This window comes from Musca domestica, unplaced genomic scaffold (genome assembly GCF_030504385.1).
Source record: "Musca domestica strain aabys unplaced genomic scaffold, Musca_domestica.polishedcontigs.V.1.1 69, whole genome shotgun sequence".
NCBI classification, from domain to species: domain Eukaryota; kingdom Metazoa; phylum Arthropoda; class Insecta; order Diptera; family Muscidae; genus Musca; species Musca domestica.
The window spans coordinates 3,902,040-3,920,786 of NW_026712380.1; the positions used below are offsets into that span (position 1 = coordinate 3,902,040).

The window sequence follows — 18,747 nt, forward strand, 5'->3', positions numbered from 1 at the left end:
TTCTTGCGGCATTCATATCTATTTAGCCACACTATTCGAACAACCTGACGCCACCAATATTATTAAGTGTCGCTCAAGTGTTTACTTGAGTTTTTGCTGCTGGTGTTGCATTCGCACACTGTTGATATTGACATTTGCATGCTGGTATTTGTGTGCAAAGATATTTTATTTGTAAAATTCTAATATCCAAAATGCTGATGTAGTTTTTCCTCTTTTTTTACTAGTTTTTTTTTTTTTTTTTTTTTTGTTAATAGAATCACATCCAACAGCTAAAAAACTAAAAATTTTCCTTATTGTGTATGTGTGAGTGCCATGTCACTCTATTATGTTTTTTTTCCTGCCGAGTTCATGATCCATTCTCTCGTTTAAATTTGTTTTTGTTTTTGCTTTTCTATGTTTTTGTTAGTTCATGTAAACCATAAAGTTTAGTGTTATTTTTGTGCACACGCCTAGTGGCACAATCTGCGGGCATAATGTCTACAATCTAATGCAGTATTTGTTATGTACCGTATGGTGTATTTAAACGTGTGTGTGTGTGTGTTTTTTTTTATTTGCACACAATCAGCAGAGGATACTTTGTACACACACATGCACACACTTGGTATAGACAAACACACAAACAACCATTTAGACAAAAAAAGGACATGACAGATGCCTGCAAGTGAAACTTTTTGTCTCTTGAACACAGCAGCAGCAGCAGTACATTTTTGTGGCTTAATGTTGCATTAACCTATTTGAAAGTTAACCGAGTGTTCTGTACTATTACTATTATAAAATACAAAAATTGGCAACCACATGACCGGAGTATCTGTAGTATTCTTCGTGTCCAAAAGTACTTTCCAGCCACTTACTCTTGTTGTGTGTCACTTGCTTTTTGTTGTCCCCACATGTGTGCATTAATCTTTTCCGTTTTTCATTTACATATGCAGATTTTGGGGTGTGTTTGTCATGCGTCGGGATGTTAAAACAATAATTTTATTCGTCGTATAATTAAGTTGCTTTCATTTAGACAATCAGCTAATTTGGCATCATTTTTTTAGTTCATGGTCACAGATGTTGCGCTCAGACTGATGGCATCTGCCTGCCAGCTGCTGCTGCGGTTGCTCAAGTTGTGAAATGTATCCTGTCAAGTTGGGGTTTGCTGTGTTGTTTTTAATTTTCATCTATTAGATTTTTTTTATACCCTCCACCATACTATGGAGGGTATATTAACTTTGTCATTCCGTTTGTAACTCCTCGAAATACTCCTGTCAGACCCAACAAAGTATATATTTCTTGATCAGCGTAAAATTCTAAGTCGATTTAGCTATGTCCGTCTGTCCGTCTGTGTGTCCATCTGTCTGTCTGTGTGTCCGTCTGTTCTAATCCCACTATCCTTTGGACGAATTAAGATAGAAGGCTAAAATTTGCACGCATGTTTATTTTGCCAGTAGGCAGGTTAAGTTCGTAAATGGGCCATGTAGGTCCACGTTTTAATGTAGCCCTCATATAACGGTACCTCCCGATAATATGTATTGTAATGATTTTAGTGACATTATTCACCGGAATCGTTTAAACGTTGGTATTTGAAGTTCGAAATAGATACTACAGCTAAGACAGAAAATTGTCTGTGCAGGTCCACGTCTCCTTATAGCCCCCATATAACGATACCTCCCGATATTCGGTATTTCGAAGAAATTATTCACCGGAATTGTTTCAAATTTGGCATTTGAAGTTCGAACTGGGTACTACAGCCTAAGACAGAAAATTTTCTGTGAAGGTCCACGTCTTCCTATAGCCCCCATATAAAGGTACCTCCCAATATTCGGTATTTTGATGATTTTAGCATCATTATTCGCCGTAGTAGTTCCAATTATGATATTTAGAGTTCGTATGGGAACTACAGTCTATGACAGAAAATTGTCTATGCAGATCAAGATCCAGATCAAAGATCCAGTTGTCTGTGCAGATCCACGTCTCCTTATAGCCCCCATATAACGATACCTCCCGATATTCGGTATTTCGAAGAATTATTCACCGGAATTGTTTCAAATTGGGCATTTGAAGTTCGAACTGGGTACTACAGCCTAAGACAGAAAATGTTCTGTGAAGGGTCCACGTCTTCCTATAGCCCCCATATAAAGGTACCTCCCAATATTCGGTATTTTGATGATTTTAGCATCATTATTCGCCGTAGTAGTTTCAAATTATGTATTTAGAGTTCGTAATGGGAACTACAGTCTATGACAGAAAATTGTCTATGCAGGTTAAGGTCTTCGTATAGGCCCCATAAATAAGTACAACCCCTATATTCGGTATTTTGACGATTTTAGTTACAATACCCACCGAAATTGTTTGAGATGTCGTATTTGAACTTCATAATGGATGCTACAGCCTGTGACAGAAAATTGTCTATGCTGGTCCAGGTCTTTGCACAGCTCCGATATAACGGTACCTCCCTATATACGATATTTTGATGATTTTAGCTACATTATTCACCGTTTATTTCAAGTTTCGAATTTGCATATGGTAATGGCTTATGACAAACAATGCCTATGTAGGTCCACGTCGTATAAACCCAGTAAACGGCTATATTCGGAATTTTTAAAATTTTAACGGAATTTTTTAGGGGATTTATTTTTTGAAAATTTTCAAATTCGTTCCAAATGGTGGAGGGTATTCAAAGTTCGGCCCGGCAGGACTTACTGCTTTTAACTTGTTTAATTTTTAAGCGCAAACATTACTGTATTTTATGTACTAAAAATAATTCTAGAATAATTTATTAAAAACAAGATCTATTAAAGATCCAGTTTCTGAGGCGTATTTGCTATATGTAGGAAACTTGGGCAACATTGAAGCTACCAAAACAATTATCCAAAATTAGAAGTAGTTAAAAGGCAAATTTCAGATCAGCATTAGGGTCATCGTTTGACCATTAGTTTCTCTGACAAAGAAAAACCGATATTCTGGTGGAAAATCTGTTGATTTTCTTTTAAAGGATCTGAGAATAAACAAACTTTCAGAATCAGTAGACCAAGCGATCTTTTGTAACAAATTAGAAAGTTACCATCTATGTTGGGACAGATTTGTGGGGGACGTACGGAAAGGTTGGTTCCCATCTATTCAAATTTTACATAGAATGTATAAATGTAAATGTATAGCTGTCATATAGGGGTACGTCGCGACATTCAGTGTCTTGATGATTTTCGTAACATGTTTCCCACAAATCTGTCTAAAAATTAGTAAATTAGTTTTTAGTAAAGGGTTCTAGCTCCTGGTGGCGAAATATTGGTGTTTTAGGTGTTTTGACGATTTTTGCAACATTTTTCCAAGGATTTGTATACAATTGGTATTTGTAGGTCATAATCGGTTCTAGCTTCGGTGGCGAAACTTGCATGTCTACGTTTGGTACAGCCGCCATATAACGGTACCCTCCCGATATTAGGTATTTTGATGATTTTTGCCACATTTTTCACGAATTTGTCCGAAAATTGTTATTTGTAGGTCATAATTGGTTCTAGCTCGGGTGGCAAATCAATGTATACATAGGTCCATATTTTTGTATAGCCCCCATATAACGGTACCTCCTGATATTTGGTATCTTGATGATTTTCACCACATTTTCCCACGAATTTTTCTAAAAATGGGCAATTGTAGTTGATAATGGGTTCCAGCTCCGGTGGCGAAACTTTGTAGAGGGTGAGATGAAAAAACTGCAACCAGCTTCATACTGCTGTCATTTCTAAGCCACTCGTCCGTCCGCTGTTAAAATATTCCAGTGACAGCTCATTATATGTTTACAAGCGTACAAAAGCATTTTGGTGAGAATTTTCCAGAAAAAAGTTATTCGTGATGGAATTCAGCGTATTTTTTACATTTGCTGGAAAACCACAAGTGGTTATCGTTAGAGCACTCCAGCATTTAGATATGAAGGAATCTTTTGTGTCTCGTGCCATCCCTCGTCACGATGATACTGTTAGCGTGGCCCGACGTCAAGGAAGTGGACGGAAGAAAACATCAGCCATCAGCAGAAATGGTTCGAAAAGTAAAGAAGCGACTTGATCGAAACCCGCGTCGAAGTGGCCGAAAAATGCTGGCAAATATTGAAAAATGAGATCTGGGTAAAGCCATTAAAATTTCAAAAGTGCAAGAAATTACATCGCAACGCAGCAGAAGGAAAATAGACTCAAAAGTTCTAAAGAGTTGCTCAGCTTGGCCGAAAGTGGTGAACTGCCGAATTTGGTTTTCTCCGATGAGAAAACATACCTTGTCCAGCAGTTTGTAAATAAACAAAATGATCGTGTTTACTTGCCAAAGAGGTCAGCTGAACATGTGTACCTTCGGTTGGCCACCAGAACTCAAGGTCCGGCTATGGTGATGGTGTGGGCCGCCATAACAGCCGATGGTAGCTCTCCGCTCGTATTAATCGACGAAACCATGGCATCAGAATAAATGCCGAATATTATCGCGAAAATATTGTGGAGGGTGTATTAAAGTCTTAGGCACGCAAACATTTTGACCCCAGACCTTGGACATTCCAACAGGACTCAGCACCATGGTTAGAAAATTAGGTTCCTCGCTTCATTTCCAGCGCACAATAGCCACCAAAATCTCTTGATACCAATCCATTGGACCATTGTGTCTGGAGTATTTTTGAAAGCAATGTTGGCAAAAAAAAATACCAAAATGTCGATCACCTCAAGCAAGCGCTTCGCCGGAAATGGGCCAAAAGACCGCAGATCACATTCGGGCAGCGTTTGACTTTTTTGTAGTTTCTTATCTCACCCGTATACCTGAAATGCACGGATTCCAAGGAAATTTAACGGAACGTTACAAAAATGTTGAAAGATATGTTTTTTGTTTTGATTATGGGTTTTTTATATCCTCTACCTTGAAAAGGAGGGTATATTAACTTCGTCATTCCGTTTGTAACATCCCTAATTTTCTTGGGAGACCCCATAACGTGTACATATTCATGATCAGCACACAATTCTACGTCGATTTAACGATGTCCGCTTGTCTGTTGTAATCACGATACAGTACACTTTATTTGGCGTAGAGCTTCAAAATGTGCCAGAACAATTTTTATTGTGTCTAGAATTATTGGTATTGAAAATGAGATATATCGGTCGACGTTTTTGGTATATCCGCCATATAATGGTACTTCCCGATATTCGATATTTTTATAATTTGTCACATTTTTTAACGGATTTGTCAAAAATTTGGTCTCTGTAGAACATAATGGATTCTAGGTCTGGTGGCGATACATTGTATATATTGGTCCACGTTTTTGTATGACCCCCATATAGGGGTACCCTCGCGATATTCAGTATTTTGACTATTTTCGCCACATTTTTCCACGAATTGTCTAAAAATTGGTATTTGTAGGTCATAATGGGTTCTAACTCTGGTGGCGAAATTTGTATGTATCGGTCCACATTTTCCTATAGCGCACATATAACGATACCCTCCGATATTCGGTATATTGATGACCCACGAAATTGTTTCAAATGTGGTATTGAGAAGATTTGGTAGATGACAATCCTTGAAGAATAAATTGTCTATAGAGGTTCCCGCATTATCCAAACTGTCTTACTGGTATTTGTAGTTTAAAGTGGAACACGTTGGAATTCAGATATTATTATGGAAATTATGCAGTTCGTCAAATAATGTAATTTCTGCAAAACCTTGCGTTTTCTTTAGAAAACGGTCGCTTTATGGGTCTAGTTTTTCACAAAGCTATGCAATTTCGTCAAAAAAAAATTAAGAGTACTTGTATTTTAAAATTTTGCCTTGGAAAAATCCTATCGACTCCAATGTTTAAAATAAACAAGAGGCCCGTCATAATTATTACCGCTCTTGGTAGTTTCCGAAACAGTATATTTGTTCTCTCTGAATTGCTCTAATGACTTTATATACGATTCTGTTATTTGCATTTTCTAACTATATTGTCCTTTTACGGTATTTAAAGTGAACATTTTAAATAGGCAACAAAAAACTACTTTAGTATGCTGGCAAAAGCAAAAAGAGGATATAGCCTTGCCTAAAATGAGTTTATTTAAAAGAATCACAAAAACGGCTGAGGACTTTGTATGTAAGGATATACGCGTGTGTGTGTGTGTACAATAGTTTTTTTCCCTCAGTCAAATATGTGATTGTGAGTTCACCATGTCTGTTGCAGAGTTTTGTCGGAATCCTTTCTAGTGGTATTTGCTCTTTTTTGTTTGCCTATTACTTCTACAACTACCACTACACAAGCAACAGTGATAAAAGAGGGGTAATTTGTGTGGTAGTGCTATAATCAAATAAATGGATAAAGACTGTGAAATGGAATAAAAGGATTTCATCAATGAAGATAGGAAGAAAATAGTTTTTAACATTTTTCTCTAACCACTGTAGTATCCTCTCCACACAGTTTTGTCTGTTGGTGCCACGCCACACTGCGCCATCCTTAACTCCTGGCCATGTGCAACGACTAGCTGAGTTAGTTAAACAATTTCAAGGTCCTTTTTGTTGCTGTGTGCATTTTTTGCAATGCTCCTCGCTCTTCTGTTCTGTTGTTTTGTTTCGTTTCCCACCCCCCCCCCCCATTTTTCGGACAAATAAAGACAATAATGCAGTTAAGGATAAATTAAGAAAATAAAACTGGAAATAAATTTTTGCAATTTCCTCGAAACAAGAAAAGAAACGGAGAAGCAGTGAAACAGACTACAAACGTTAAATGCAGATCATAAGCCCAAAGGAGGATGCTGCAACGAGACAAGGACATTGACTGTAAGCTTTAGGCTTTGCGTTTTAGCTACAGCATTTGGTTGTATTGTGGTTCGTTGTGGCATTGTTAGCTGTGGTGCTGGTGCTGGGGGTACTAATGCTATTTACAGTTCTGTAGTACTTCGTTTTCTTTGTTTTTTGTGTAATTCAAGTGCAACAACTCTATTCCTTCTATTGTTTGCTTGTTGATACGCCAGAGAAATACCAAAAATCTTTAAATTCTTTTAAGAATATTAAAAACAATTGCTTTGTCCCCATGGGCTTACATGTGTTGTTAAGGTTATGGCTTTCGAATGACTTTATTTATATTGGAATGGATTTTGAAGATTCTTGAAGAACTGACGGTTTATTTTCCATTAAAGTATATTTCCATATTTCTCATTTTTTTCTATGGGAAAATAATGACTCAGATGGCACTGAGGCCCGATTTCGGGTAGGTTTTTTCTATAGGGAAACATGCCTCAGATGAAACTGAGAACCAATTTTTTTTCTATGGGAGAAAATGTCTAAGATTTCTCAAAGGCCCATTTTTCTATGAGAAAAACGCGTCAGGGTTCACCGAGGCCCGATTTTTTCTATGGGAACAACAAATGCCTCCATGTCTCTGATTTTTCTGATGGGTGGACTGAGGCCTGACATTCTATGGGAAGAAATGTCTCAGTGTTCACAGAGGCCCAAATTTTGTTATGGCCAAAAATGCCTCAGTGGTTACAGAGGTGCCATATTTTTTCTAAAAAAAAAATCCTCAATGTTTTCAGATGTCCAGTTTTTTTCGTACCTGATATAAATCTGATGTAAATATTACAACGCTCCAGATTTAGACTATCGACAACTTCACCCACTGTTGTAGGGGAGGTGCCAGAAAGAGTGGGCCAATGTATCTCATCTTCACGCCAGTTCTATATTGGTATGTGTGAAATTTTAGGAAAAAAAAAAAATTTTTAGATCATCGGACTCTTATTTTACATTTTATAAGAGTTTGTCCCCTTTTTTCCGTATCTGACCTATCGCTGACAAAAATATTGGGATTTCCAAATTCGAACAAAATTGTATGATGCTTTAATTTTTTTTTTTTTTAATTATTTTCAATTAAAATCTTTGGGGATGTACCAGAAGAAATGGACCGATATTGCCCATCTCCGGACTCGATCTAAGTTTCATAATATAATTACGCCGTACCAACTTTGGAACAAATCGGATAATTCCTTCGAGAGTTATGGTTCGCACCAGCCAGAGAGGCAGACGTACGGCCGGGCGGATGGACCCATAGATCGACTCCAAATGTCCAAAAAGTTATAAAACCGTTATATCGATGAGGCACCTTTTGGCCGTATCAAATGATATATGCCCTCTGTAGCCACATGGTTGAGGATATAAACCAATCCGGCCATTTCTTATACAGAAAAATTCGGCCTTTGTGCCATCTGAGGCATTTTTCAGGGCTCAGTACCATTAATGAGTCATTTTTTCTTAGAAAAAAATAAGGGCCTCAGTACCATCACTAAGGCATTTTTTTTCTATAGAAAAAAATCAGGGCTTAAGTACCATCACTGAGGCATTTATTTTTCTATAAAAAAAATCAGGACCTCAGTACCATCATTGAGGCATTTTTTCTATAAAAAAATCATGGCCCCAGAACCATCACTGCGGCATTTATTTCTATCGAAACAAATCATGGCCTCAGTACTATCACTGGGGCATTTTTCTATCGAAAAAAATCAGGGCTCCGTAACACCTGAACAATTTTTTCCGTTAAGAAAAATCAGTGACTCAGTACCGGCTGAGGTATTTTTTCTATAGGAATAAATCAGGGCTCAGTACCACTGAGCCATTGTCTTCTATAGGAAAAAATCAGGGCTCAGTACCACTGAGCCATTTTCAGGGCTCAGTACCACTGAGCCATTTTTTCTATAGGAAAAAATCAGGGCTCAGTCTCACTGAGCCATTTTTTCTATAGGAAAAAATCCGGGCTCAGTCTCACTGAGCCATTTTTTTCTATAGGAAAAAATCCGGGCTTAGTCTCACTGAGCCATTTTTTTCTTTAGGAAAAAATCCGGGCTCAGTCTCACTGAGCCATTTTTTTCTATAGGAAAAAATCCGGGCTCAGTCTCACTGAGCCATTTTTTTTCTATAGGAAAAAATCCGGGCTCAGTCTCACTGAGCCATTTTTTTTTTCTATAGGAAAAAATCCGGGCTCAGTCTCACTGAGCCATTTTTTTTTCTATAGGAAAAAATCCGGGCTCAGTCTCACTGAGCCATTTTTTTTTTCTATAGGAAAAAATCCGGGCTCAGTCTCACTGAGCCATTTTTTTTCTATAGGAAAAAATCCGGGCTCAGTCTCACTGAGCCATTTTTTTTTTTCTATAGGAAAAAATCCGGGCTCAGTCTCACTGAGCCATTTTTTTTCTATTGGAAAAAATCAGGGCTCCGTACCACTAAGCCATTTTATTATAGAAATCATAGAAAACAATCGGTGCCTCAGTACCGCCTGAGGTATTTTTTTCTATGGAAAAATCAATGCCTCAGTACCGCCTGGGGCTTTTTTCCTATAAATTTTTTTTAATGATTTTTTTTCTAAAGAACAAAATTGGTTCTCAGACTCTCACAATGTAGTTCGCTTATCATTTATCTAAAAAAAATCGACTAAAAAAGTTGTTTGCAAAATGTTCGTTTTTAATGAATGTATGATGTCATTGAAACTCGCAACTATTCTATTTCGAGGAACAAATATTTAGTCATCCAAAACATCTCGTGTAGATTGCACTTCAGTCCATCAACTGTGTCCATGAACTGAGCTAATGATGCCAAATTAGGTGAATGTCACAACAACAAAAGCATTCAGATAATGAAACACGAATTGGTTACTCTTTGTTTTGAAGCAACAAATTTCTAAATTCGAGAGGTAAATAAATTCCAATCGTGAGCGGAAATGTTGCAAGGACTGGTAAATAATGTATTTTTTTTAAGGACAATGATGTTTAGGACATTGATGTTCAAGATTTTACTCAAATCCCTATAATATACAAAATTAATATGGGATTTTAATTATCAAAATTAGATTCCTGAAGGTGATTTTTTGGAATTCGAAATTAATAAGTTTCGCTCTAGATTAAAGTTACTATTGTAATTCCCCTATTCCCAGACGTCTAATTTAAAACATTGTCATTACAAGACTTAGAATACGTTAAACATGATTGTATCAAATATGTATACCTCAGATTAGTCATCCTTACCATCACTTCCAGAACCAACCCTTTATTAACACTTTAATAAACCAAAAGCCACCCCCATTCCATTTTCACCTCCCACCCTAAAAAGGGGATTAATTTCAAAAATCATGATCTTATAGCACGATTTTAATTTATCATCACAACAGCGGCAACAACAAATTCAACAAATTGCTACTAATAATTATTTTGCGTGATTCATATTAATTAACCACTCCCAGAGCGAGGGAGAGAGCGAAAGAAACATACTTCAGCGTTTATTAACATTTCTAATTTTTAAAAGAATTATGAAAATAGAACCCATTTAAAAGACACCCCTCACTCTCATCTCGACCACCATGTCGGTAAGCCATAAAACCTCTCACAACAAACGTGATGAATAATCAAAGAAGAAAACAATCATGCCACAAAAGCCGCACAACACACACACACACATCCACTCACAACGCTTACGGTGGAAAGCAAAAAGTTTACAACACCGTTGAGGCGTCATTACACTCTTAACACCGAGCAGAGCGTATTGTCTGTCATCAGCATTTAATGATTGTCATAATTCGCTGTTGTTGTTGTTGTTGCTGTTTAACACAATTTACAGCAAAATAACCGGTGGCCACGACGATGAGGCAACAGAAGAACGAACCAGAAGAGAAAGGAAATTATGAAACAAAACACAAGAATAATGGGAGGAAAGTGTTGTATTGTTGCTTTATAATCACGCTTTCATTTTAGCCGAAGAAAGATTCGGTGTAATAATGTAAACTTTGCAGCGAGTTTGGATGCTTTTCTGTGATTTTTATACCCTACACCACAAGGTGGTCAGGGTATTATGTCTTTGTGCATTTGTTTGTAACAGGCAAAAGGAAACGAGATAGACCCATAGTTCCTTTTGATTATCTGCATAGAATCACTTTCTGAGTTGTTTTATGCATGTCAGTCCGTCTGTCCGTCCGTCTGTCCATTTATTCTTATGAACAAAATGCAGGTCGCATTTATTATCCGATTGAGATGAAATTTTGCAAACAACATTTGTTTGGCCCAAGGACGAACCCTATTGAAATTGGAGATAATCGGTAAAAATTTAGATATTGCTCCCATATATATCTTCGTCCAATTTGCCTTTTATTGTGCACCAAACGTGTAATATCAGCCCGAATAGTATGAAATTTTGCACATACAAACAAATTAGGGTTGGAAATAAGTATGCCAAATTTTATCGAAATCGGTTCAGATATAGCTATAGCTCCCATATATATTGTTCATCCGATTTGTTATTTTTGTCCTCCGCAGCCGTAATATGCACTTTGTAACAACAATATTTGGGGAAATATATCAAATGCAGCTCAGAAATACCTTTGCTAAATTTTATCGAGATCGGTTCAGATTTGGATATAGCTCCCATATATAACTTCGTCCGATTTAACATTTGTTGTGCACCAAACGTCTATTATTTGTCCAAATGGGATGGAATTTGGCACATACGACCGAATTTAGTCTAGAAGGTAGTATGCCAAATTTGGTGAAGATCGGTTCAGATATAATTATAGCTCCCATATATATTGTTCATCCGATTTATTGTATTTGTTACCCACAGCCGTAATATGCACTCCATAACAACGATATTCAGGGAAATATATCAAATACAGATCAGAAATATCTTCGCCAAATGTTATCGAGATCGGTTCAGATTTGAATATAGCTCCCATATATATTTTTATCCGATTTCAAATTAATTTCGCACCAAATGGGCAATACAAGTCCGAATTTAAAAGATACAAATGCTTCGGCATATTTAGTCCTTTGAATTTTAAATTATAATTATAATCATAGCGTGTATGATTGAATTCTCCCATAAAAACTTCAATTATTAAGTGGAGCTCAACTAAATTAGCAAAGTGGTGTAGGGTATCATAAAATCGGCCCCGCCCGACTTTAGGACTTTCTTTACTGGTTAAATAATGAAATTAAAGAAAATTTGCTAATGAATTGGATTTGAAGACTACAACGAAATATTAAAACGTGCAGCAATATTGAATAGTTTTCAAGGTGACCTTTAAATCGGTTGGAAAATTTTTTTGTCTAAATAATGGTTTGCTAGTTGGAGCCTCCTAATCCAATTGGTTTGGTTTCAAAAAGGCTTCCTGGCATTGTCGCAGATTCAAAACTGATAAAATGGTCAATATCGTGATATTCATTAGAAACACATAACGAATTGGAACAAACGAAACGAACTGGAACAAAGTAAGCTAGTATAGGAAAAAACAAGTAAAAAAGCTTTAAGTTCGTTCGGGCCGAACTTTGAATACCCTCCACCATTTGGAACGAATTTGACAATTTTCGAAAAACATAAAATCCGTTAACAATTCCGTTATAATACGACGGCATGGACCTGTATAGGCCACTTTTGGCATAAGCCATTACAATATTCAAATGCGAAACTTAAAAAAAAAATCAGCGAATAATGTCGCTAAAATCATCAAACAACCGAATATCGGGAGGTGCCGTTATATTGGGGCTATACGAATGCGTGGACCTGCACGCTAAATCGAAATAGAATTTTATGCAGTCAAAAGTGACAAACTTAATATGCCCTCTATACTATGGTGGAGGTTTTAATTATAAAAGCAAGGATGACGTGTTTAATTTAAAGTGATAGTCGAAATACACAGTTCTAAATTCTGTGAATAATTCAACGTTAGTAATTTTAATCCGTAAGTCCTTGACATTTACTTAGTGGAAGAATTCTGAAACACAAACTTCAATTGAATCATATTGCATTCTCTTTTGAGGACTTCCGTTTCGGGAGGTTTGGAGTCCACCCGTAAGTCTTACTGGCGCCAAAGAAAATTCTTGAAGGGATTTTAACTTGTCTCAAAGAAAGCAACGGTGTTATTCACTTGATTCTGGTTTAACTGTTAAGCCTCAGAAAGGGTCAAAAGTTTGAACAATAATAATCCTCCCAAAAGGCAAAATAATTCTGGTACCTCCCCCACAAAAAGTCAATATTAAAAAAAAACCACAGTTGTCGTAAAATGTGGAATTAGTTTCTTAGCACATCTCAATATCTTTGCCTGCAAACGTGAAGATGGAATACATTGACCCACTCGTACTGGTACCTACCCATAAAAACAAACAGATAAAGGGTAAAGGTAGACCATATTGGTTTTAAAAAAGATCCTACCCTACAAAAATTCTAAATAAAAAAAAAAAAAACTTAAGACGTTTCACATTTATATCGAAAATGGGTAACTCCTTCTGAATAACCATATATTTTATGAAAGATAAATCGATTCTCTTCAAATATGAATATGAAGTCTACGACAAGGTCCAAACGTAACTTAGCCAGGCTCGACTTAGCCAGTTCTTTAGATTAGGGTAATATTTGTGTAGGTTCTCGTATAGTCTAATTCGGTGTTTGATTATAGTTTGGAATCAGATATTTGAAGTTGTCAGACAAAAAAAGACACATTTAGGTCTACGTGTTTCTATAGTTCACATATCTCGAAAAGTTCTCGGAAAAAAGTATATCGAAAGTTTATTTAAATATTAAATATTCTCCACGATTTGAAAGTAATTTGCATATTAAAAAAAAACAATTGAATACAGGGAGTTGCTGTTATATTGCGACCAACACGAATACGTGGACCTGTATATGCAATTTTGTCGTAGACCATTTTGATATTCATATACGAAACTTGAAACAACTCCGATGAATAATGTCGTTAAAAATATAGAGAGGTATCGTTATATGGGAATATACGACCTGTATGAGCAATTTCTGTCATAGGATGTATTGCTCATAAAGAACTTCAAATTCCAAATTTGAAATATTTTCGGTGACAAATGTGACACAAATAATCACAATACTGAATATCTGGAGGTTATAGCAAAACGTGGCCCATTTTCAATACCAAAAGTCCTGCAGAGATAACATACATCTGAGTAAAATTTAATCAACCCAGATGAACATCGATAAATCGATATAGAATTGTATGCTGATTAATTCTATAATGTATTTTTCGAGGTGTTACAAACGGAATGACAAAACCTAATATATGCTCCATACTATGTATGGTATAAAAATAATGGATCTCATTAAAACAGGACGAAATTTTATAGTCGCCGCCGATGGAATACCTTAAATGAAAATTTCTTTCGATACCAGGAAATGAAACATGAAAACAAAGGCTATAGTCGTGCGGGGGCGGCCATGTGATATGCTGAAAGCCCTTATGACCAAATCCTTAGATTGGTTTTCAATTGCAGAGCGATTGCAAAATTAGGAAAATTTTTATTTTTTTTGGTTCCATTTGAATCCCTAAATGTACATCTTCAAAAACAGTAGACTTCAATTCTGACCCTAATCCTACCCCCTGCAAAAATTTTTGTAGAAAATATTCAATTAAAAAGTGTAAGGTAACTTGAAAATATCGCATGCGATAAAAAATATTCGCTTTTCATTGGCATATTTTTTACGCGATTTTATTATATTTTATACGTTTTAAGCAAGAGACCATTCAAAATTAATGAGAATTGTGAAAATCCAGTCCAGCGGTTCTTGACTTTAAAGCAGAATAACTAGGATCTATTTCTTTTACATATATATTGTAACTACTTTGCAATATATCCGATATCTTGGCTATCAGCAGAAGTGACCTTTTAATGTATTGGTGAATCGGCCGGGTTAAACAATATTCGCGGTTTAGTGGAAGTTTGGTATTTTTTTTGGCATAAAAGTTATGTTTTTTTACCCGCTAAAAGTTGTCCGATGACCGTCCAAGTAATGGTAGGCTTCTGTCCAGCCCTAAACTCAAACTGCATGCTAAATTTCGGGTCGAAATCAGGATATTTTCTGTTTTTGGTACATTTCAACACCTAAATATTTAGCGTTCATCTCCAAAAATAATAGGTATCTATTGTGACCCTAACCCGACCTGCAGTTTCAGTTTCGTGAGGATAGGGCCATAACTGCGACCTGTGACGTGAAGGACAAGAAGGACAGACATACATAGCCAAATCGATTCAGCTCGGCGAGATAGACAAATCCGTTACAAAATGTGGCAAAAATCATTAAAATACGGATTATCGGGATGTACCTTTATATGGAGATCATACCAGATTTTGGAAAATAATGTCGCAAAAATATTATTAGCGATTTGGTTTAAATTAAAGTTTTTTTTTCTTAAACGCCGGCTTAACTGGTTTTGTATTGGCCCATGCAATTAGCAAAATTAATTGCGGCATTTTTTTGCAACCTTGAGAAGTTGACGACACTGACTCCATGTTATGACGCGGCATGTTCAAAAAAAAAAATAACACCAGTCATAAACACAATTCATTTTTTTCGTGTGTTTTTCTCATCGAATAGAAGAATGTGTGGGGAAGCAAGAATGAACGAATAGTAATAATAACAAAAGAAGACAATGCGGATGTGAAACATATGAATGGGATGGAGAGGGGAGGGAATAGCAATATGAAAAGAATGCTTTGGCTAAAATACAATAACCCAGAAGGAAGAAAAGACAAAGAGGAACAAGAAGAAGCAAAAAACAAAAAGAAATAAAAAAATACAAAAAAAAATTTAAAAAAAGTAATACTGACCTGACCTACTCTAAAGCTGAAAATCCAAAAGAAGAACGGCGACAACAGCCGTAGCAGCAACAGAAGAATGTTGGCTCCGTTGGAGTTCACACAGTTTGGTGCACTGTTCCGAAAATGTCACACACTCGAAACGCACATACAATCACGCTCTAACAGTCGGTGATTTTTTCTTTCACTCTGCTCCCGTCACAAAACGGAGATGTGAGGAGAATTTATAATACGAGTTATATTTCGCTGGTTTTGTAGTTGTTGTATTTTTTTTTTTTTTTTTTGGTTTTGGTGCGCTTTTATTTTAGCGTCTTTCTTTTCATAAAACAAAATCAATGATGGATGCACTCAGAGTACTATTTCTTAATGAATAGTAGTGATAAACGTATTTGTTGTTTTTTTATCACAATGATTTCTTTGTTTGGAGGAACTAGATGGAGAATAAAAGAGACACAAAATTTTACACAATATTGGAGATACTTGCGATTATGTGTTCTTGGGAGTTAAAACAGTGGAAAGTTTGGAAAAATACAAAAAAAAAAATTAAAAAATAAAAATAGTTAACTTAGCTACCAAGAAAATCTAAAAAGTTGATGAATAATTTTTGATAACATGGACCGAAATTTTTACAAATCTTCTTCTACATCATCTCTGGAAGAAGTTATTCTGGGAATCTCAATTTTGGTTCACAAAAGTCACATAGTTCTCATATTCCATTAAAGGGGATTAAATTAAAAAAAAAAATAAACAAAAATTAATATCTAAAATTTTAAAAAAAAATATGAATTTGATGTTTTCAAATCCACATTTTGAAATAATAAAACCTCAATAGATAAAACCTAAAAAAAACGAAAGATTTAATTTAAATACAAAATCAACAAGAACATAAGAAGAAGCCAAGGTAACACAAAGGCATGGGGGAAGCCCTTAAATTAAAAAACAGAAAATAAACAACAACAATGCTGGTATGGTAGTACTACAACAATCTAGGGGAGTTGAAGCATAACCTACAACAAATCACAATTTCATAAAAATGCAAATGAAGTTAATTGAAAAAAAAAAAAAACAACAGAGACTACCGTCTTTCCCTCATCTCTTCTCACTGAAAGGCAGGTAGTCAGCTGAGTCTGGTACAACGGCTAAGCGTTCGAGTTGAATTAACTTCTTTTCTCTCCTTGTATTCTCCGGCTTCTTACATTTATTCATTCATTTATTCTACTGCAATGACGTGATTGTGTATTTAAATTATTTCTTCGTTTCGCCTTTCTTTTGCACAATTTGGATTTTTCCTCTGTCTTCTTCAGACATGCTTTAATTTATTTAAATGAATTGCACTCATTCACTTAATGGCGAGCCAACAATAAAAAGAGCTCGTTATGGCTGTAATTTCTATAAAATTTTCATATTTCCATCATCAGCAATTATTAATAACAAAACTAATATTTTTTCCACAAATAACACGTCATTTATTCAACATTATCAGCAGCATCATTATGATCGTTTCGAAATATATTTTCGATCACATCCACCACACAGATATATAGATTTTTTTGATTTCTAATTAAAACACTTTATTTTTTTTTTATTGTTGTAAGATCTCTTCTCAAGCGTTGTACGTAAAAACCCCCTTTGAAAAAACACACACTGTCCAACACGTCCCAAAACAAAAGACGAAAACCAACCTTGCGCCACGAGCGTAAATTGCCAACTAAACACTTTGGAGCACACTTGGACTCCACTTAAGGCAAACACAATGTTAACAACATCTCAAAACAGGTTTTCGAATGTTAATGGCTGCTCTCTTGTACAGTGTCGGCAAAGTGGCCCCATTTTAAAAAATTACATAGTGAGAGTACAAGCCCCAATGTTAAATAACAAAGCGTGTCGCTCTCTCAACTGTTATGCTGGTGGTGTGCTCTCTCAGCCTCACACAATTCATATTCTGTTATTGGGAAGCATCTTGATTGCTCTCCAAATTTTTAATCCCCCCATTCTCATGACTCAAGTGAAATGCATCATGTAACAGAATTCTCTCTTTCTCTCTCTCATTCATGTTTGTTGTAATTATTATTGTATTTGAATTGTGTTTCTTTTTCAAAGGAAAAATCACAAAATTCAAGTTCAACATGTGTTTGTTTTTTCTATGTGGGTTTGTTGTTGTTGTTTTGTGGTGATGTTTAATGCTTACTAAAACAAGTGTCACTCTTTGATAGAATGAGTGTTGCCAGTAGTGGGGGATTTTATACCAAACTGGGACATCTCTGTGGTTTGTTGGAAATAAACAATAAAAGTCGTAATATGTGAATTATGAGGGACTACCAATGAGACTTTTATAAATTTTTTAAAGTTAAAGCCATATTTGTAAAAAGTGGCCCACTGATCGGTCTATTAAAGGATTCGTATAGTCCGTTCAGTCCGTTTCTATATTATATTATTAAAAAAATATATGATCATTTTTAATAAAAGTACTTACAAAGATTTGACGGGCTTATCATTTAATATTACTAGTAATGATAAGTTTACCAGGAAAATAACTTACTTTTACCATATCAAGTCAGTACAAGGTGAGACGAAAAAAATGCAACCAAGTTCAGACTACTGTCATTTCTAAGCTCCTCGTCCGACAGCTGTTAAAATTATTCCAGTGACAGTGCTTACAAGCGTACAAAAGCATTTTGGTGAGAATTTTGCAGAAAAAAAGTTATTCGTGATGGAATTCAAGCGTGATAGTGTGATTTCTTTATATTTGGCTGGAAAATCACAAGTGGCCATCGTTAGAGCACTCCAGCATCTAAATGTGAATAAATCTTTTGTGTCTCGTACTATCGCTCGTTAACGTGATACTGGTAGCGTAACACGGCGTCATGGAAGTGGACGGAAGAAAACAGCAACATCAGCAAAAATTGTTCGAAAAAAAAAAACAAAAAACGATTTGATCGAAATTCGCGTCGCAGTGGCCGAAAAATGGCTCGTGAGCTGAACATATCGCAATATCGCTAGCGGAGAAGCCATTGCTATTCCAAAAAGTGCAAGAACTTACACCGCAACAGAAAGAAAATAGACTCAAAAGAGCTAAAGAGTTGCTTCGCTTGGCCGAAAGTAGTGAACTGCCGAATTTGGTTTTCTCCGATGAGAAAATATTCGTTGTCCAGCAGTTTGTAAACAGACAAAATGATCGTGTTTA

The 18,747-nt window shown here is 35.9% G+C and overlaps 1 long non-coding RNA gene across 1 annotated transcript; it reads right to left on the reverse strand.

The window, feature by feature from the left end:
- Positions 1-15,583: 15,583 nt before the first annotated feature.
- Positions 15,584-17,377, reverse strand: LOC131806000 (uncharacterized). Its single transcript, XR_009343925.1, has 2 exons — positions 17,246-17,377; positions 15,584-15,993 (listed from the first exon to the last, which is right to left on the reverse strand). It is a non-coding gene; the product is annotated as an uncharacterized LOC131806000 (long non-coding RNA).
- Positions 17,378-18,747: the final 1,370 nt, after the last annotated feature.